Source organism: Tamandua tetradactyla, chromosome 26, assembly GCF_023851605.1.
Source record: "Tamandua tetradactyla isolate mTamTet1 chromosome 26, mTamTet1.pri, whole genome shotgun sequence".
Classification (NCBI taxonomy): Eukaryota; Metazoa; Chordata; class Mammalia; order Pilosa; family Myrmecophagidae; genus Tamandua; species Tamandua tetradactyla.
Window position 1 is genome coordinate 27,717,367 of NC_135352.1, and position 19,618 is coordinate 27,736,984.

The following is a 19,618-nucleotide window of genomic DNA, read 5'->3' on the forward strand; positions in this document are numbered from 1 at the left end:
AAAGAGGTCCTCCAGAAATAACTTTTAGACATGCCTATAGATAGTCTAAACTTCTCTGCTACCTACATAAGCTTCACAGGAGTAACACTCCTGATCAAGGGCATGGCCTGTTGATTTGGGTGGCCCTTAAGTTTGACACAGTATCAGGGAATTCCCTGATGGTAAGGTTAAATGGTTACAGCTGTGTGTTCTTAACCATTGGGTAAAATTGCCTTCCATCATATTTTCCATCTCATGGCCCCCAAACAACATCATAAATTGTGAAACAACTTGAAATGACAGAGAAAGTTCTTTAAAAAAAAAAAATGCTAGTGCTGAAAGGGCCCTGAGAGGTTTTGTTCCGCCGCCTTATTTCTAGAGGTTCTAGACAGTGAAGTTGCTTCCCACTGTCACACGGCTGCTTCTAGGAACCCAGATCTAATTCCTGAGTGCCTGCACTTCCTACTAAAGCTGTAAGTCACATCCATTAAACCTAGAAGCCAGGGAAGATGCCAAGCCTGAGAGAAGAGTGTCTTGGAGGATGATAGGATAAATTGGGAGACAGCCAGTGACAACCAGTGGCAACTGTCCACAGAAAAATGTAGAATGACTGAGGAGGTACCAAGGTTGAAAGGCTGATTGGAGAAGTAATAGGAAAAAGAAGATGACAGAATGATGTAATCATGGGTGGGGACAAAGAGACCTGAGCAGAGAAACCAAGAATTAGCCAAATGGAAAACAAAAATGAAAGTGGAGTCCATTTGCTCTTTTAAATGGCAGAGTAAAGAGAGCAGGGGATCTAGAAGAACTGAGCGGCTGTAGTGTGCTGCCCTCCCCATCTCTCTATCATGCTGCTCCACAAGCTGTGGGAGGAAACAATTGGTGATCCCATGTTCGGACGTTCTGGAAAAGTGCGAGAAGCCCTCGTAAAGTCCTTATGATAATATTTGCAGGAGTCAACTTGAGTCGGGGGTGGGGGTGGGGGGAACGCAAGCGTGTGAGGCACCTGCGCAGTCTGACCCGGGTTTAACTACAGCCCGGCGGCTACGCGGCAGGCTCTGAAGGAAGACTGCCTGCATTCCTAGTTTTGCCCTCAATTCTATTTAATCTCGCTGTGCCTGCTGTCTCTTTTGAAAAGGGGGAAGAATGACAGCATCCACCTCATGAGGCTTCAGGCGCTGCGACGCAAAACAACATTTGGGATGAGAACCTGGGAAAAACTGCTTTGGCCACTGAAGCCCCAAATGGGCATGGCACGGATGCGGAACCCCTAAAAACTGCACAGCCGGGGCTGAGGAGAGTGACGGGTACCAAGAACTGGGAAGGTGAATACTGCCCTCTGGCAGTGTTGTGTCTGCATTCTCATCCCGGCCTGAGCTGCTGCGGGTGTTTCAAGTCCAGGGCACTGCAGAAGTTCAGAAGGTCTTCCAAGCCACAGACTGTGGCGAAACCTGTGTGGGGACTGTGGTGAAATCGAGTTAAAAGGCGTCGCGGCATCGGTGCCAAAGAAAAATGCAAAGGAAAGCCTTTTGGTCGCGAGGATCCCATCCAGGAGAAGTCACCGCACGCCAAAATTCAGTGGGGCACGCGGTTGGAGGTGGAAGATGCGAGAGGGAGCCTTCCCATCCCCCGCCAACCACAGCGCGCGGACCCGACAGTGTCACGGAGCTTTTCACTCACAAGCACTAAAATGTACCCTCTGCCCTATCGCTGAAGTCTTAGGAAACCCCAGGGCGGCTCGGGCGACCCGAAGTGCCTCTGCTGGCCGCCACCAGGAACCCGGCGGCCTGCGTCTGCGCGCCAGGGCCGGGGGGTGGGGGGGGCGTGCGGCCCCGAGGGCGGAGCCGCGGGGCGGGGCCTCCGGAGCTGGGCGGGGCCGGGCGGCCGCAGCACGCGCACTCGCGCCCGCGCTCGCCGCACCCTCCCTCCGCGACGGCAGCGGCTGGGGCGCAGCCAGCTGGCGGCTCCCGCGGCGGCGGCGACGGCGCCTTAAATAGCATCCCGAGCCCGAGCGGGACAGGCAGTGGGCTGCGGTGACAGCCGGCGGTGGAGCGGCCCGGCTAGCTGGGAGGTGAGTGCGCCTGCCCCGCGGAGCTGCTGCTTCTCCAGCTGCCGCGTCCCTGGAGGCGCGCGCGGGGTTGAGGCTGCCTCACCCGCCGGAGTCCTGGAGGCGGCGGCCGGGGCGGAGGCGCGTGAGCCGCCGCTCGGCTCTCCGGGATGTTCTGCTTTTCCGGCCCGGCTTCCCTCGGCGGCCGGAGGCCCCCGGGTCGGCCCGAGCCGCCGCCGCCGCGGCTTCCTGTGGCCGGGTCGCAGATGCCGGCCGGCTACTTCCCGCGAGCGGCGTGGGCGCGGGGCCGGGGCGCGGCGGGGGCCGGGTGACGCGAGCCGCGGGACCGGCCCCTAGTCTGTGTGGCTGTGGGGACGCGGCCCGACTGGGGACGTTTGACGCCGATCTTCAGAGGCAAGGAGATGCCGCGGGGCAGGTGACACTGGTCTCCCGGCAACGGGCATCCGGCTTGCCCCGGTGGAAGCATCCGAGCCGGACTGCCCTGGTGCCCTGGCGTGATGGCGGCCCCCGCGTGAGCGCCTGCAAGAGGGTCAGAGGCAGCATCGAAAGCCGGTTGCTATACGTAGAAATTCTCGCGGTGTCTCCAGAGGAGTGTCTGTAGCCGCTGCACGTCGCTGTGATGGAGTCATTGATTTAAGGGGCACTGTCATTTTTTGAAATTAAGGAGCAAAGATTTTATCCATCACCTTGCAGCGTAGACGATCTTGCTATATCTTTAGTTCTTATGTAGCTGTAGACGAAGCGTGATGGTAGATAAGTTGAATGAACGTGTGGATAAGAATCAAGAGACTGATAGACATCCCAAGCGAAATCAGGGTTATGTTAGGGGTTGCAAACCCCCTCCCTGTTCCACCTGGTTTCAAGGTGACGGAGCTGGAAAGTGACAACGTAAAAAGTGCTCCCTTCCAGTTAAGGCTTTTTGTTGGTGTATGAGTATCCGGAGTACCTACTATCTGTGCCCCCTCACCCCCCCCCCCCCCCCCCATCTGTTGACTTTTGTTTAGCCATGGTCAGGTCTCGCAGTTTCTGCTATAAATTGCACAACTTAATCTGTAATCATCACAGTGAAAAAAAAACATTATTTGCTTGAAACACACAAAAAAGTCATCCAATAACTGTGCTTAAGCTCCGTTTTCAGGTGGATCTGGCAGGTCAGATTGGCAAAAACTTAAAAATTTGAGTTGACAGCGTGTGCTGGGCGATTTTGAGGAGGTGTAGGTTTTTAAGGAACCATGGCTTTCCATTAGTTTGGAGCCGAACAGTGCAGCGTTGTATACTGGAAAGCAAACAGGACCAGGTCTTGGGAGACGTTATTTCTTGTCCTGGCAAGAAATAACTGGGAGAATCATTGCCCAGTTTGAGACACACTCCTTATTTGTGAAAAGATTACATTAGACCAAAGTTTTTAAATGAGCTAGAATTCTGGGACTAGAAAAAAAATCTTTAAAAGTAAAGCACCTCCTACTTTCTCCCCCCCCCCCCCCGTTTAAAATAATAATAGACCTATTAAAGACCTTTGTTTTTAAAACTGACTTTATGTAGGGAAGACTTTTTAAAATCTCCCTCCCCAACAACTGTAAATATTTTGATGTATTTTCTTCCTCTGTTGTGCGTATTTGGCAGTATTTTTATATTTTTGCAAGCAGCCTGATTAAAAAGAAATCTCTGGGTTTTAAACTTTTTGACGTTTAAGAGGTGTGATGGATGTAAGTAGGGTCAGGTATTTATTCATACCAAGCATGTACGGTATTCCTAGCTACCTCTTCGCTTTTGGGTGAAGTTTGAAATAACTGAGAATGCACCAGCATGCCAGAGGGTCGCACTTGACGTCCAGATCATGCTTCATCTTTAGTTCTGATGTAGTTGTCTTGTGGAAAATGGGTGTGCAGTTTGGGGAGGGGTTCCAGGAAAGATCAATTGTCTTGTCATTACAGTTGGAAATTTCTCCTTCTCTCTCCTTTCACTAGTATTCTCCAGGAATATCAGTAATTTCTGGGTGTATTTATGCTCAGTAATTGTAGAGGAAAGTATAGTTTTTAAGGTCATTTGTTAGATTTTTTGTATAAATGTGCCATTTAAAGCAGATATCCATTATTCTTTTATGTTTTCTCTTTTCCAACCAAATTCTGTTAAGTTAGAATCAATTAATAATGTTTTGTGGACAGTCTTGCTTGGAGGATGCAATGCATAAGATTTCTGTTCTATCAAATGCAAAAGAGTTTCCTTTAAGGAATTCAGAGCTGTTGATATCCTAAGATCTCTTTAAACCTTGTTCTTGGACAGGCAGTGATCATTCAGTTAGAAAGTAAAATGCAGGTACCAGAGTTTTTGTCAAGGTAGTGAGTCTGGCTCAGAGTAGTCAGATGAATACATTGGGTCACTTTCCTTTGACACTCATTTCTGGAGAATAATTCTCAGGTGAACACAGGTGATCTGAAACTGCCAGTGTTTGAGTTTCAACTTAAGGTTGGTACTTAAAGGGCTACTGAGAGCTTTTAAAGAAACACAAGCTGTGAAGTAGTAGCTGGACTTTATGGATGAGAAGGTAGAGGCAATTTTACTAGTATTGGGGGCACACAATTCTGAGATTGTCATTTTGTCACCAGGTCCTTACATAAAATGCAGAATGCCAACTATGAAGAAATTCTAGTTCATGTAAAGCTGGCGTGATGCAAAACTTGGAACAGTTGCCCAGGCCACAGTGATGAGAAAAAACTATTATGTAATTTGTCATGTTAATTTTGTTTTTTTTACATTTACAAGTTGTTGACTGTATTGGAAGCAACACAGTGTGCAGTAAATTGTAACCCATGTGGAATCAAGAAGAAAGGATAAAATATAGTGGAGCCTTACTTGTAGCATGACTGGCTTGGAGGGCTAATTTTGGATTAAAATTTGCTTATAGGTGAATAAGAGATCTTCTCCGCTGTGCTGCCTGCTTCACAGGAGACAAGAGTCTTATCTGCAGACTCTTAAAATTTCAAAATTGGTGGCTTCATGTATGTACCTAGGCTGATTCTCTTTATGAATGAGTTGCTAGTCTTCACGTTTTAAATAAAATTTTGAAAGCTGTCTAATATCTAAACCAAAACTATTTGGCCTAGAGAAGCTATATTTATTTTTTTCATATTATAAAAGTAATCGAAGCTCATTGTAGAAAGTTTGGGAAATATAAAAAACAGAAGTCTTCCAGAGATAAAATGCTATTAACATTTTTGTGTTTTCCTTCCATTCTTTTTTTTTACTTAAGCATATAAATTTTTTAATGTTAAGCATATGTATATTTTTAGTTGTTATATTTGAGAATGATTCTCATTTTTAATTTATTTTTTAATTAGAGAAGTTGTAGGCATGTAAAAAATACAGTGTTCAAGTATACCCCCATCAGATACGTGTGTGTATGTGTGTGTGTGTATATATATATATAATTTCTATTTTTTAATAATAATTACATTTGCTGCAATTGATGAAAGCTTATTAAAGTAGTACTATAACTATTTGGCCATAGTTTACAGAGAGGTATTTTCCCCCATATTCCCAATCTGTTTTTTCCTTCATACATGTCTTTATTTTCTTACTCATCTGCCCATACACTGGATAAAGGTTTTACAATATGTGGTCACATGATAAAAGCTATGTATTTATACAATCATTATCAAAGATCAAGACTGCTGGATCACAGTTCGACGACTTCAGGTATTTACTTCTGCTATTAGAATACACTAGAAACTAAAAAGAAATGTCTGTATAATGAGTCAGTAGTCATAATCATGTGTTAAATCCTGATTTCTCAGATATACCTCCTCCCTCTCATTTGATCATTCTCTCAATCTTCAGGAATATCTGGGTAATGACCATTTTAACTTCTTCGTCCGTATATATTTTTAATTGAAGATAAAAATTTTGATAATTTAACTTTAATCACCTAAGTTGTATTGTGAACGTTTTCCTTTATATTTGCTCTTCAGAAGATGAGTTTTGCTAGGCCTGCATTATATACTCTATAGGATGTGCCATAATTTATTTACCTTTCCCCTATTATTGGATATTTAGGAGCAATTGTTTATTTTGGAATACTTTACCAAGCTTCTTATATAGTTAAATATATCTTTCTACATTAAAAATTTGGGCATATTCTACTTTAAAATTGTTGAGATTGATAATGATTCAAAAATTATTTTTTTTAACAAATGGATTTCAGTGGACTTTTGGGTTCATGTGTTCTACTCAAAAGTGCTGAGATAAGGGTTTCATGGTTTGCAAAGATAAATCGAAAGAGGTTAGGGCATAAAAGAAAGTACTGTGGATTGCTTTTTAGAACATTATCCTCATTTTGGGAGGGACTTGATAAATTTGTAGTATCTGGCCAGTTACACAAAAGTTTGGACAGCTGTAGAAATTGACATGTTCCTCTCAGGTCTGCTGTGGGAGAGAAGTCTTGGTAAATAAGGCCAAAATACACTGAGCACCATTTCTTCCTTATACACCAGAGTCAGATGAAATTTGTTGGACAGTTTTGGCCAAACTGAAGCTACAGGCCACAGCCCAGCCATTAGCAGGCCTAGGAACGTGACAGGAGATGAGAGCTAATAGTGTACAGTACTGTTATCAGTGTTTCACATGCTTTAACTCAGTCTACCCAACAGCCTGTAGAGGTCCTGCTCTAGTACATGTTTTACCAAAGATAAAGAAATAGATACAGGGATTAAGTTGCCTAAACCAGGATTTGAACTTGGGCAATCTGGCCTCAGAGCCTGGACTCCTAAGTGCTTGGCTACACTGTCCCTCTAGAGCTAGATGGATTCTTAATTCAGAAAGACCTGGAAAGTTCCAGATCATCCAGCTGGTGGCAAGACGGGACCAAGCTGATTCTCCTTGAGTGTCATTGTTCCTTGACTTCCCCCTTCTTGTTCCCCCTGTATCTCAAATTGTCCTTTTGCCTCACCAGATGCTACAACAGACAACACAGTTTAAGATTCAGCTGGATTCAGTGAGTGATGCGATCCCTTGCCTCACAGCTCTTACTTTCTAGAGAATTAAAAAAGCAAAAGGCTTTGCCTGCCCTGGGAGTTGGTGTCGTAAGACTGGAGAACAGTGGAGACCCATGAGGAAAGCAGTATGTGTGCAGAAGGAAGAGCACGCACTCTTGGGTGGGGAGGGTAACTGGGCTGAGCAGAGACGGTGGAGCATCCGCTCACAGAAGTAGAAAGCTGACTTCATCCTAACACATAATTTTGCTTTCTGATGCATATCTTGGGTATTTTTTCTTTAATTTTTATCAGAAACAAACTTTCTCAGCCTGTTAGATCATGTTGAAAAGTTTTTAATAGACAAAAGCATTGTATCATGAATTTACAGGTTTTTTTTTTAACTTTTTTTATTAATTAAAAAAATTAACAAAACATTTAGAAATCATTCCATTCTACATATATAATCAGTAATTCTTAATGTCATCACATAGTTGCATATTCATTTCTTAGTACATTTGCATCGATTTAGAAAAAGAAATAAAAAGACAACAGAAAAAGAAATAAAATGATAGTAGAGAAAAAAAAACTATACGTACCATACCCCTTACCCCTCGCTTTCATTTACCACTATTTCAAACTGAATTTATTTTAACATTTGTTCCCCCTATTATTTATTTTTATTCCATATGTTCTACTCTTCTGTTGATATAGTAGCTAAAAGGAGCATCAGACATAAGGTTTTCACATTCACAGAGTCTCATTGTGAAAGCTATATCATTGTTCAGTCATCATCAAGAAACATGGCTACTGGAACACTGCACTACATTTTCAGGCAATTCCCTCCAGCCTCTCCACTACATCTTGAACAACAAGGTGATATCTACTTAATGCGTAAAAATAACCTCCAGGGTAACCTCTTGACTCTGTTTGGAATCTCTCAGCCATTGACACTTTGTCTCATTTTACTCTTCCCCCTTTTGGTCGAGAAGATTCTCTCAGTCTCTTGATGTTAATTCTCAGCTCATTCTAGGGTTTTTCTCAGTCCCTTGATGCTGAGTCTCAGCTCATTCCAGGATCTTTGTCCCATGTTGCTAGGAAGGTCCACACCCCTGGGATTCATGTCCCACACAGAGAGGGGGAGGGTGGTGAGACTGCTCATCATATTGGCTGGAGAGAGAGGCCACATCTGAGCAACAAAAGAGGCTCTCTTGGGGGTGGCTCTTAGGCCTAAATTTTAAGTAGACTTGACCTATCTTTAGTGGGGTTAAGTTTCATGTGAACAAACCCCAAGACTGGGGGCTCAGCTTATAGCTTTGGTTGTCCACACTGCTTGTGAGAATATCAAGAATTCAACTTGGGGAAGTTGAATTTCTCCCCACTCTTACCATTCCCCGAAGCGGGCTTGCAAATACTTTTCCAGTCACTGATCAAATCATTCTGGGATTCATCGGGGGATCACTCTGGACAAACCAACAAAATCTCATGTGCTACCTGAGATTCTAAGTACTTATGACATTCAGTCAAACTATCTACATGAGTTATATTAGGAAATGCTCTAGTCAAAATCTAAATTTTGTAACAAATAAACATTTTTTGCTTTAGTCTCACACATAATGTGACATTTTAAAGTATTATCTATTTTCAGCACCCTGCAATAATGACAATCCTTTGTTCTTCCTCATGCAAAAACATTTCTAAAATTTGAATTTACAGGTTTTTAAGATACAGTGGCATCATCCAGTGGTGATGGGATCCTTTTTTCCCAGTGAAATTTTGGGCAGAACCCCACAATAAATAAATAAAAACAGGGCTGCTGTGGTTCAAGTTGGGGGGGAGCAGGGAAGATAAGGTGGAAACCCAGATCCCACAGACCTGGTGGCTTTGTCTGTCTCCTTGTTGCCTCTTTAGAACAGTCCCAGAGCTTTAGGCTGCTGTTTGAAATAGCCTAATTCACTCATTTTACTGATGAAGTAACTGTGGTGCAAGGCTATAGGGTGACTTAGTCACGAATACATTACTGGTCTGCCCCTTTGGCCATGACAAACCTTGTAGTTTGTTCCTGGGGCTATCAGTTAGAGAAATTGCTGGACCTCAGTGCTGTTCTTGACTTGGGCCCTGAGATTTCTTTCTGTTGAACATCAGATTCAACTTATTCTAACTTATTTTCTGTACAATATTGCCCACCTTACACCCATTTCTTCTTTTCGTTCTCGGTATTACCACCTAATCCAGAGTCTCTCACCTCTGGTCTAGACATAAAGCCCTTAGTTAAAAAGAGTGGTGGAGTAAGAGGGAGGGGTGGGAAGTGATTCTTAATTGTTCTAAATCAGACTCCTGTTCAAATCCCTGCTCTGCTAAGAAGCCTTTGAGGTCTCCTCCATAGGCACCAAATCCGGCCTGGCTGCCAGGGGCTTCTACAGCCTGGTTTTGACCTGCTGTTTCCCAAACCTCCCCCAAACCTCCCCCGAACCACCACTTCCTGGAGCTTTTATAGAGCAAACTGTGGTGGCACTCTGGTGCATGGTCTCTGCACCCCAAAACTGTATGTGAGTTCTATCTTCTGTCTGCCTGACCTTCCTCATCCCACCCTCCTTTCTTGTAGTTCTGCTCCTCAGAGGTTCTTTTCCTGAAATGATCTTCGCCTTTCTCAGACTCCTGCTCACTTAGTGGAACCCCAGGCTGACATCCAGCTGGGATGGCCCAGCAGCCACACTAGTTGGTTACAATGTGGAAATTACTCCTGTAGTGGTTAGAAAATCGGTACTGCCCCACATGCGCCCACTCCCAGTCCACAACCTGAAGGGTTAACACCTGACTTAGCAGAGGATTTCCTGAACCCTGTCCTGATGCATTGACCTAGGTGTTTTCTGATTGGCAGCAGTTATGCTGCTTATTAAGAATTTTGAATAGCATCCCTACCTCTAGCCTGCATTTGCCTTTTCACATGAATTTATCTTGTTTCCCCACACTGGTACTCAGTCACACACTAAGCTCTGGCACAGAGTAGACCTAGTTATTGCCATTTCTGTGTTTTCAGCCTCATTTAACACAGGGTCTTTTTGGTAATAAGTACTTAATATCATCTGATGATTAATTGACACTGGGTGTCCTATATATGACCACATGTCCCATTGCTGTGGGGTTAGTGGCAAGAATATACAGTTCAGTGTTCCAGGTTTGTATATTCTGAGACTGTGCAAAGCTTGCCTCTTTAAGCCAGGATCAAGGCACTGAAGATCTCTTGATGAAAACGTGTGCTTTCTTTGGGTCAAACACTGTGTTTGGAAGTATATCTGAGGTTTCTCTTTCAGTGTAGTTTCAGTTAGGTTTGAGAAACACCTACCCAGGCAGGTGGACAGAGGAGCTGCAGGTCTTGCTCAGTAGTGGGAGGGCTAGTCTCCAAAATGGGGTATGTGTACCCCAGGAAGTGGGCTGGACCATCCATTAGGGTGCAGGGTAGAAATATTCAAAAAATACTTATAGAATAGTACATATATATAATTTATAAATAAATGCATTTCCATATTAGGGATGTATTTATTTAATACTAATAAGAAGGCATTCTCAAAAATTTAGAGAACCAGAAAGCTAACTCCTTCTCTACCACCAGTGTGGCAAGAGATCTCTGAAACCTAGTTTCTGTTAGGTTTGAGAAACAGGTGGTTGTGGGCCATGCAGAAAGTGGGAGGGAAAGAGATCAGTGTCACATTCAAGAGACTCTTACATAATTGTGCTATAGTCTTGGGATATCTTATAATCCTGCTGAAAAGCTTACCTTACTTCTGTGCCCCTAGTGAAATTGTCACATAGCCATTTGTTCTCTCTGTAGAATAGTTACCCACAGTGGGCCTCAGGCAGGCACCTCACAGGATGTGGAGCTGGCAGGCATCTTCACTGTGAAGCAGTCCAGCCAAACACAGAGGCGGGGAGCCAAGGTCTGGAGGGGGTTGGCTGTACAGCCCAGAGTCACAGGGTAGGATCCAAAGACAGTGGCTATCTGTGCTTTTCTATCCTGAGATGAGCCAGAGATAAGTTCTGCTGATGCCAGCACCTCTTAGCATTCTGGCAGGCTGAAGATCCTTGGCCGTTGGGGCAGGGGCTGCAGCTGTAGGGTCCCCAGGATCTATCTGGCCCTCTCAGATGAGGCCACCCCCTTTAGCCTGGTGTGGCCCCAGGCCCTTGATCCACCTTCCTCCAGAACAGCTGACCTAGTCCATTTAGCCTTTCCCACTTGGCCAGGAGGCACTCACCAGCAGTGTTCTTCCCGCCCCAACTCGTTTTGATGGTGGATATCTTTGTCTCTCTCTTTAAGGATGCAGTCGCTTTGCAGGCTTTGGCAGGTGCTACTGTTGAGCCTCCTGGATGTGGCAAGGTTTTCAGGGTGATTCATGTAACAAGACTTGCTGCTCATGTTGGGAGACTCAGAGAGACTTTAGCCAGGCAGGTGGACAGAGCAGCTGCAGGTCCTGCTCAGTAGTGGGAGGGCTAGTCTCCAAAATGGGGTACATGTACCCCAGGGAGTGGGCTGGACCATCCGTTAGGGTGCAGGGTAGAAATATTCAAAAAATACTTATAGAGTAGTACATATATATAATTTATAAATAAATGCATTTCCATATTAGGGATGTATTTATTTAATACTAATAAGAAGGCATTCTCAAAAGTTTAGAGAACCAGAAAGCTAACGCCTTCTCTACCACCAGTTGGCAAGAGATCGCTGAATGACATTTTTAAACAGAAAAGAATTCAGTGTGCAGTTAAAGGGGAATAGAAACTGCTCTCTGAAACTAGGTTGTGATTCATGTCAAAATTGGGTTCTGACTTTAGGAGAGTCGAGTTAAAACCAGAGTAGATTTACCTTGGAACCCAGAACTTGATAATGTGGAAACCTCATTAGAACAGGTATTTGTTTTTTTAATTAGAGAAGTTGTGTGTTTACAGAACAATCATGCATAACATACAGGATTCCTTTATACCACCCTATTAACACCTTGTGTTGGTGTTGAACATTTATTATAATTGATGGGAGTATATTTTTATAATTGTACGATTAACTATAATCCATATTTAATTTATAGCTCACTGTGTTGTGCAGTTCCATAGATTTTTTTCTTTTTTAGAAAAGATTATTTTCATTTCATTTAAAGTAATATTTTAGCACTTTCTTCTAATTGCGATTAGACAAAAATAAGATTTTCCTCATATAGTGTTTTTTCTTTTTTTTTTTCCCCATGGGCAGGCACTGGGAATTGAACCCGGGTCTCCGGCATGGCAAGCAAGAAATCCGCCTGCTGAGCCACCATGGCCCACCCTCTTCATATAGTTTTAATCATCACAAGTATTTTACTTTTAAAATCTATGAACAGATGCTCTTTTAATAATCTAATATATTAAACTTCAAATTTTAACATTTAGTTTAATTTTGCTTCACAAATTAAATTTTTTATAAAGACAGGAAATAGGCAGAGCTTAGAATCCATGTTTAGACAGATGTCTTTTTTCCCTTCCTCAAAATAAGAGCTTTACAAAGTATAGTATAGGATGGGCAACTGTGGCTCAGTGGCAGAGTTCTCGCCTGCCATGCCAGTGACCTGGGTTCGATTCACGGAGTCTGTCCATGTCAAAAAAAAAAGAAAAAAAAGTACAGCATAAAAATGTTAGATAGGAAGGCAAAGCATAATTTTGCATCATATGGCTAATGTCTTGCTTAGCAGCAGGAGTAAAATAGTCTATTTAATTTAATGGAGTATAAGGCATTTTTGAGGAAGGACATAGTTCTCACCAAAGAAAGAGAACCTTTGACCAACATCAAGTTAATGGATTCCTCTCTAAGACTGTGCTTTAAAAATTTACCTGGAAAAACTATCTAGAGGAAATTAACCACAAATATGCCTAATATTATTCTGCATGAGTGTCAGGGGGTGTGGAGAAGAGTACTACAGGTATGAAAAACTACGTATTTCTAAAAAAGTAGCTTACCTATTAAGTAAAAGCTAAATATAACTTTCTAAATCCACTATTTTATATAAATGGGGCCAACAGCATTTGATCTATCAGAACAGTTTTTCAAATGTTAAATTCATAGTATTTGTAGTATTTTTATAAATGTAGTGAACAGATCTGATCCATTAAAATCTCTTATTCTTAAACTTAGGGAATTATATTTGTTTTTGACATGTTGAATTCACTGGGCAGTAATAATGTATGATTCAGGAAGTACTCTGATGTCCTGAGCTCTCTTATAAAAACAAAAACCATAGCCAGAAGACCTTATTAAGCAGTTAAACACATTATCATCTTAAGACACCAAACCAAAATGTGTCCAGTATTGCATGAATTGCAGTAATAGCCATAGAGGCTTCAGGGAAGCCTGGAAAATCAGATCCTGAAATCCTTGGTAGCATATAGTTGATTTCATATGTCCCCTTTTTAAGGACAAAAGAAAAAAGAATGGAAATTTGCCCCTTAAAGTAAATCACACTATGTATTTTCACAGGAAGAAACATTTTAGTTGAAGTGAACTTTGTTCTTTCCAGGCCAGTAAAATAGTGGCCCACAAGATTATCCTATTGTCCAAGAAGCTAAGACATTACAATCTGGTCTATTGATTTATGGGGTTTTTTTATAGCTATTTAAATTACATTACAGGGGAGAAGAAAACAATAATATGCCTTAATCAGATTAGTTTCAGAACAAATAAAATAACACAGAGAAAAAAAATCACTTAAAAATAGTTATATTTATATTCCACAATTTGCTCAAATAATGGTTTTCTTATAAACTTTCTACAGGATGTTTTTAAAACAAATTCTTCACATTGTGTTATGACCATGTACTTATGGAATTTCAGGGAAATATTCTGTGCGTTTTATAGCTTAATTTCTACTAAAGGGATGACAGGTGGCAGTCACATGCAGTCCATGTGGTGTTCTAACATGACATTTAGTGACTTTTCTGACGTGGACCATCCTTTGATGCTGAAGGCAGTGCATCTGTTGAAAGAAATGACTGTAGATATGGAATACTGTTCTCTGAGTCTTCCGGTTTTTCTAACCCTGGGATTGGATGCTGTTTGGGTAAAGCTGCTGGAATGCAATATACTAGAAATGGAATAGCTTTTAAAAAGGGAATTTATTAATTTGCAAGTTTACAGTTCTAAGGCAATAAAAATGTCCAAACTCACACATCCAGGAAAAGATAGGCCAGTGTTTCTCACATGGAAGGGCACATAGCTGGCATCTGCTGCTCCTTGTTCCAGGTTCCATTTCTTCCAGCTTCTGATGCCAGTGGTTTCTTCTCTAAGCATCTGTGGGCCTTCACTTAGCTCCTCCGGGGCACAGCTCTGACTTGCTTAGCATCTCACAGGAAGGTACATGGTGACTTCTGCTGGGCTCTTAAGCAAATGTGTCTCCTGGGGCTTCTCCATTTCCAAACGTCTGGGTCTGGGTCTGCATCTGAGGTTTCTCCAAAGTGTTTGCCCTTTTAAAGGACTCCAGTAAAGCAATAAAGACCCACCTTGAATGGGCAGAGTCACATCTCTCATTAATCAAAAGGTCACACCCCCAGCTGAGTGTGTCCCATCTTCATGGAAACAGACCAATCAAAGTTTCCCACCCTACAATATTGAGTCAAGATTAAAAGAAACATGACCGCCCCCACAAGACTGGATCAGGAAAAAGGCATGGCTTTTCCAAGGTACATAGCAGCTTCAGAGTGGCACAGATGCCAAAATATTCCTTTGAAGCTTAGAAAAGTCTAGTTTTACTGGTGGATTTTCCCTTAATTCTGCCTCAGTATATTCAGTATTTACATTCTAGCCAACTCTAATTTCTTGACCTCAGTAGGTACATGTGATTAGCATAGCTGTTACACCTACTGCATCTGCATCTGGAATGAGTCCTGGATTAGGTGCCTCAGCCCGAAATACAAACATATGCCTTCCTGCAGGAACAGGACCCACTAAAATAGAGTCTAAAACTTGGTCATATTCTTCACTTTCTGCAGAGTCCGCAAAGATAATTTTCTATTGCAAGTCTTCAGGCAGGTCCTCGATGCACTTGAAGGTGATCTTGAACAGGAAGGGGTTGCAGAAAGGAGAAGGGTTACCCAGTACCCCTGCATTGTTCACCTGAACCTCTTGTTGCCGCACATCAAGTTCAGCGCGGGCGCTGGGAAGAGCACAGACCTCGTCCCTACACATGCCATTACAGCTGCGACTTGAGAAACTTTTTTTTTCCTCTTTATTTACACGGGAACACTCCAAAAATATTTTGCAGCTTCCCTATTTCACTAAACTACAGCTCATTCTGTTCTGATAACTAGCAGCATTGGCTGCGATTGGCTGCACCCAAGCTCTGACCCTTCTGCTCCAGCAAGAGATGGGCTCCTCCGTTCACGCATTTACCAAAACCACCATCCATTACCAAAACTCTTCCATCCTTCCAAATAGAAACTGTACCTTTTAAGCCTTAACTACCTATTCCCTACCCTCAAAAAAGAACTTACCTTTTCCCCCCTTCTTTCTTTCAGTGTGAAAACATGCACCCATCAGTGCAGTCTCAAAGGCTTCAGTGTTTACAAAAGCAACTGTTCTTTCGTTCTGCAGAAATTCCCTTACGCTGAGCCACATCCAAGTTCTAGCAGAGCTCCGGTAGATCCCAGCACTTTTGTGTAAGCTTCAGTTGGCAAAGCTGAACCCCCGGGTTCACTGTTGTTTAGCTTGTACCTTAGTTTGGACAGGGATTTTATTTTTGTTTTGTTTTTTTCTGTTTGCATATAATGAGTACTTGATAATATTTGCAGACTAATTATACAGACCTTTTTCTTTTTGGTTTGGCCACATAAAATCAGCAGTTAAGTTCCATTTCTTTATTTATACCTTTGGGAAGCTAGCAGGATGCAGTATATGTCCCATCCAGTTTTATTCTACCACAGATGGTTCCCAAGCTGTAGGATCATAGAGCTCTTGGGGCCTCAAAAGTGTCACCTGAATGATGGAATTTGGGAGGATATGCTTTAAAAAATAGCTTTTAAAAATGCATTTACAGTGAAACAATTATTAGCAAAATGTTAATCACTGTAATGGGTAAATGACCATTTATTTTGCTTCTTTGTCTACTTTTGAATTGATTTGGGAATTTTCATCTAAAAAAAGAAGTAAAATGTATAAGGAAATTAGAGACCCAAAACTAGTGTCTCCTGTTTCCAAGCAGATAACTGCCTAAACAAATGGTCTGTTTTTCTTTCTTCCTCTTTTTATTAATACTGGATCAATATTCGATAATCCTCTGCAACTTGTTAGATTTTGTTTTGTTTTTTAACTGCCCCATGGCCAGTCACCTCTTCTTATAGTTACCTGAACTCGGTGTAATTTTAGCTCATGTCCCGTGGTTGTCACCAATATCCTCCCCTCCTTTATCCCTCCTCATTCAATGAGCCAAATCCTGGTTAACCTTTTCTCTATTTCATGTGCTGCCCCCTTCAACATCACTGAGGTCTTAACGCAAAGCTGATGAAATTTGGAGGTCAGAACTGAGTCTCCTATTCTTTACAGGGTCTTTTCATTCCCGAGAACTGCCCAACATAAGACTACTTTATAGATTCCATTTGTCTTTGCTTTTTAAGGTAACAGCAGTTACCTGTTGAAAACTGTTAAAACTCGAAAGTGGCTTTCTCTCAAAGTCTGTGAATCACTGGTCTTCCTCTGTCTGCGTAGCCGTCTCTCTCTCTTTACCCCTACTTGCCTGTTCTGCTAAGCCATTCCTCTAGTTTATCAGTCCCTCTGAAGCCTTGGTCTATTTTAAGAAGTACAAGTAACTCTACCCAACCTCGTGCCCCTTTGGCCTTCTTATCCAGGTCACTGATATTCAATCCTGGCGACCTCTGGGAGCTGCTGGCTGCCGTGGGCTCCTTGAGGACAAGGACTGAATCTGCAGCACTTAGTTAACTGAATGCTTTCTGGACTAGGGCGGGCCGCCTGCAGCCAGTTTCATCGCCCCCTGACAGAAGGGAGAGAAGCAGAGTCTCCTTGCCTCTGGATAGGGATGCTGCTAGTCCCTAATTGGCCGCCCTTCCTGACAGATGGGTGTCCTCCTTGTTCCCCAACGTGCCTGGCTTTTGGATTCCCCACCACCACCCGTCTCTGCCTGTTTAGATTTGTCCTGGGTCCAGTCTCGGCTCTCCCTGCAGCCCTCCTCTGGTCTCCAGCCCATACCTGTTATTTTCTCCCTCTGCTGGATGTCTTTGGCACCCTAGGCCCTCTCCTGCTTCTTCCCTTGTCATGCGTGATTAGGTTGACTCTTGCAGTTGTGCTTGTCTTCGCTGCTAGCCTAATCTCATTAAAGATGGAGAAAGCGCCTCTAGTGCTTTTTGTCCTCATGGTGAGCGCCTGCTGTCTGGAAAGGACTAAGGGGGGTATTTTTGCGCCCCCACCCCCATGATTTTCCGGTTGTTATTTATCTGTTGTGGGGCCATTTCTCAAATGGACACTTAGTGGAAGCTGCTACATAACTGGTGAGTGGCTAGCCAGGACCCAACGCAGGGCAGGCGCCGAGGGCTTTGATATTTATTTTCTTGCAGGGCTTACACCCCATCTGTCATTGTCTTATACAGACAGGGTGCCACCCTAAACCCTTTCTGGTGCAGGTGGAAAATCCCTAAATACATACAAGAGGAAGTTGACTGACCTGATCCAGTTATATCTTCTTTCTCTTGATAAATTAAAACAGAAAAAACACAGTGAAGTACAAAGAATAATAAAATAATAAAACAACTCCACTATGTAGAATTGAAGTTTTTTTCTTTTTTTAATCTTTTGCTTCTATCATAGGAACATGGAATTGATGCTTGCACCTCTATTCCATCTATTCCCAGATTCCATCATTATGAAATGCCACTTGGCCTCCCTAAACATTTTAAAGATAAGGTATATTCCAACTTTATGAATAGCCATGTGTGTCTTTTTTTTTAAATGAAATTTTATTGAGATATAGTCACACAGCATACACTCCATCCAAACTATACAATCGGTGGCTCTCGGTATCATTACATAGTTAGTACCATGATCAATTTTAGAACATTTTCATACTGCTGAAAAAAGCAATAAAAATAAAAAAGAAAACCCATATCCTCCCATATCCCTTATCCGCCCCATCATCGATCCCTGCTTGTTATTGTTGATGATTACATGTTGATGGTGTTATTGTTGATGATTAGATTCCTAATCCATGCACTTCCCAAAAAAGAAACAAAAATGGTGCTGCAATAATGGGATACTCTCATGGAAACATAATGAAATGTCACCCCACCATCCAGCATACAAAAAAAAAAAAAGCAATAAAATGTGAGGTTTAGTTGAATGAATATGGATACATAGGGCGAATATTTTAAACTGCCCTGACTTTACATAAGTTCTTTCATGAACTAGAACAAATATATGACTATTACAAATATATGACTATTACAAAGAGTTAATAATAGAAGGATATCTGGGGAAAATGTACATAATGCAAACTATGGACTGTAGTTAATGGTAGTATATTAATATTCTTTCATCAGCAATAACAAGCATACCACACCAATACCAGGGATCATATTTGTACAGTTAATCATAAGTCATCATCCACCACAAGAGTCACTGTTTTATTTTAACTTCCAGCTTTCCTTTTGGTGGCATGCATGACTCTTTCCTCCACGAGTGGATGGCTTTTAACATTGATTGTTTTCTTTCTATGCCCCATTGTTACCTGGGTTTTTTGGGTGTAGGCGGAACCCTGTTTGTTTAGCTTTGCATGTCGGGCTTGCCTGGCCCTCCTTTTGCTTTCTCTAACGTGGTCCTGGAGATTCTATCATGTTGGTGCTGGAAGGGGCTCTTGCTCTCTTCTGTGCTCACTCCTTTCTTTGACCCACAAGACGGAGGAGTTTGTTCCAGATCTTGCAGCTTACTAGGGCTGCAGCCAGTACCTAGAGTGTGAGCTTTTTTCATCTGAGGTTAGTATTCTTTCCATGTTTCTCTGTTCTGTCTGCTTTCATATTTGCTACTGGAAAATCCTGAATTTGGAAGAAGCACCTGAGGGGACCACGGGGCTTAGATATCACTGAACCAATGGACTTTACTCTCTGTCTGGAGGCCCTCAGTGAAGGAGAGCACTGTCTACTGTAGAAGACCCCCTTCCCTGCTAAATTATCCTCCCCTTCTCTTAGTGGGGCCTCTCGATTCAGGATTTTCTTTGTTGTTCATCCCAGGTGGAGAGTCTGTTCTTCTGGAATATTTCATTGGCACAGGGAATTTTACTACCTTTTCTAGCTATTATCATAACAGGCTCTGCTTGTGTTACCTAATAACTTCAAGACTATGGTATCTTTAACACAGAGATGTAATTAGGACTCTTTCTGTGTTGAATGTCAACTGAAATAACTTGCCTAATTAGATCAAGTTTCTGAGTGGGAAGCTTAACCTACAGAAGCTTCTGTCTTGGTTCTTGTAAAGGGGTTGGGTCAGCCTAACCAGCTCCCACTTCACTTCATCAGCTGAAGCAAAGCCTGTTAAGCAAGGTTGTCTGTCTCTTCTGTCCATGCCTGCCCCCATTGCTAGCTCTTGTGG

General features: G+C 42.6%; 1 protein-coding gene and 1 pseudogene across 6 annotated transcripts in view; one reads left to right on the forward strand and one right to left on the reverse strand.

The window, feature by feature from the left end:
• The first annotated feature begins 1,917 nt into the window (after positions 1 to 1,917).
• ACSL1 (acyl-CoA synthetase long chain family member 1) overlaps positions 1,918 to 19,618 on the forward strand; it is a 97,973-nt gene continuing 80,272 nt past the window's right edge. For 5 of the 6 annotated variants that reach the window (XM_077144530.1, XM_077144522.1, XM_077144524.1 and 2 more), the window contains exon 1: positions 1,918 to 2,050. The gene's annotated coding sequence lies outside the window, so the exon portion shown is untranslated. The remainder of the gene's footprint in view (positions 2,051 to 19,618) is intronic. The other variant, XM_077144523.1, reaches the window with a different exon arrangement.
• LOC143669801 (histone chaperone asf1a-A pseudogene) lies at positions 14,726 to 15,217 on the reverse strand (annotated as a pseudogene).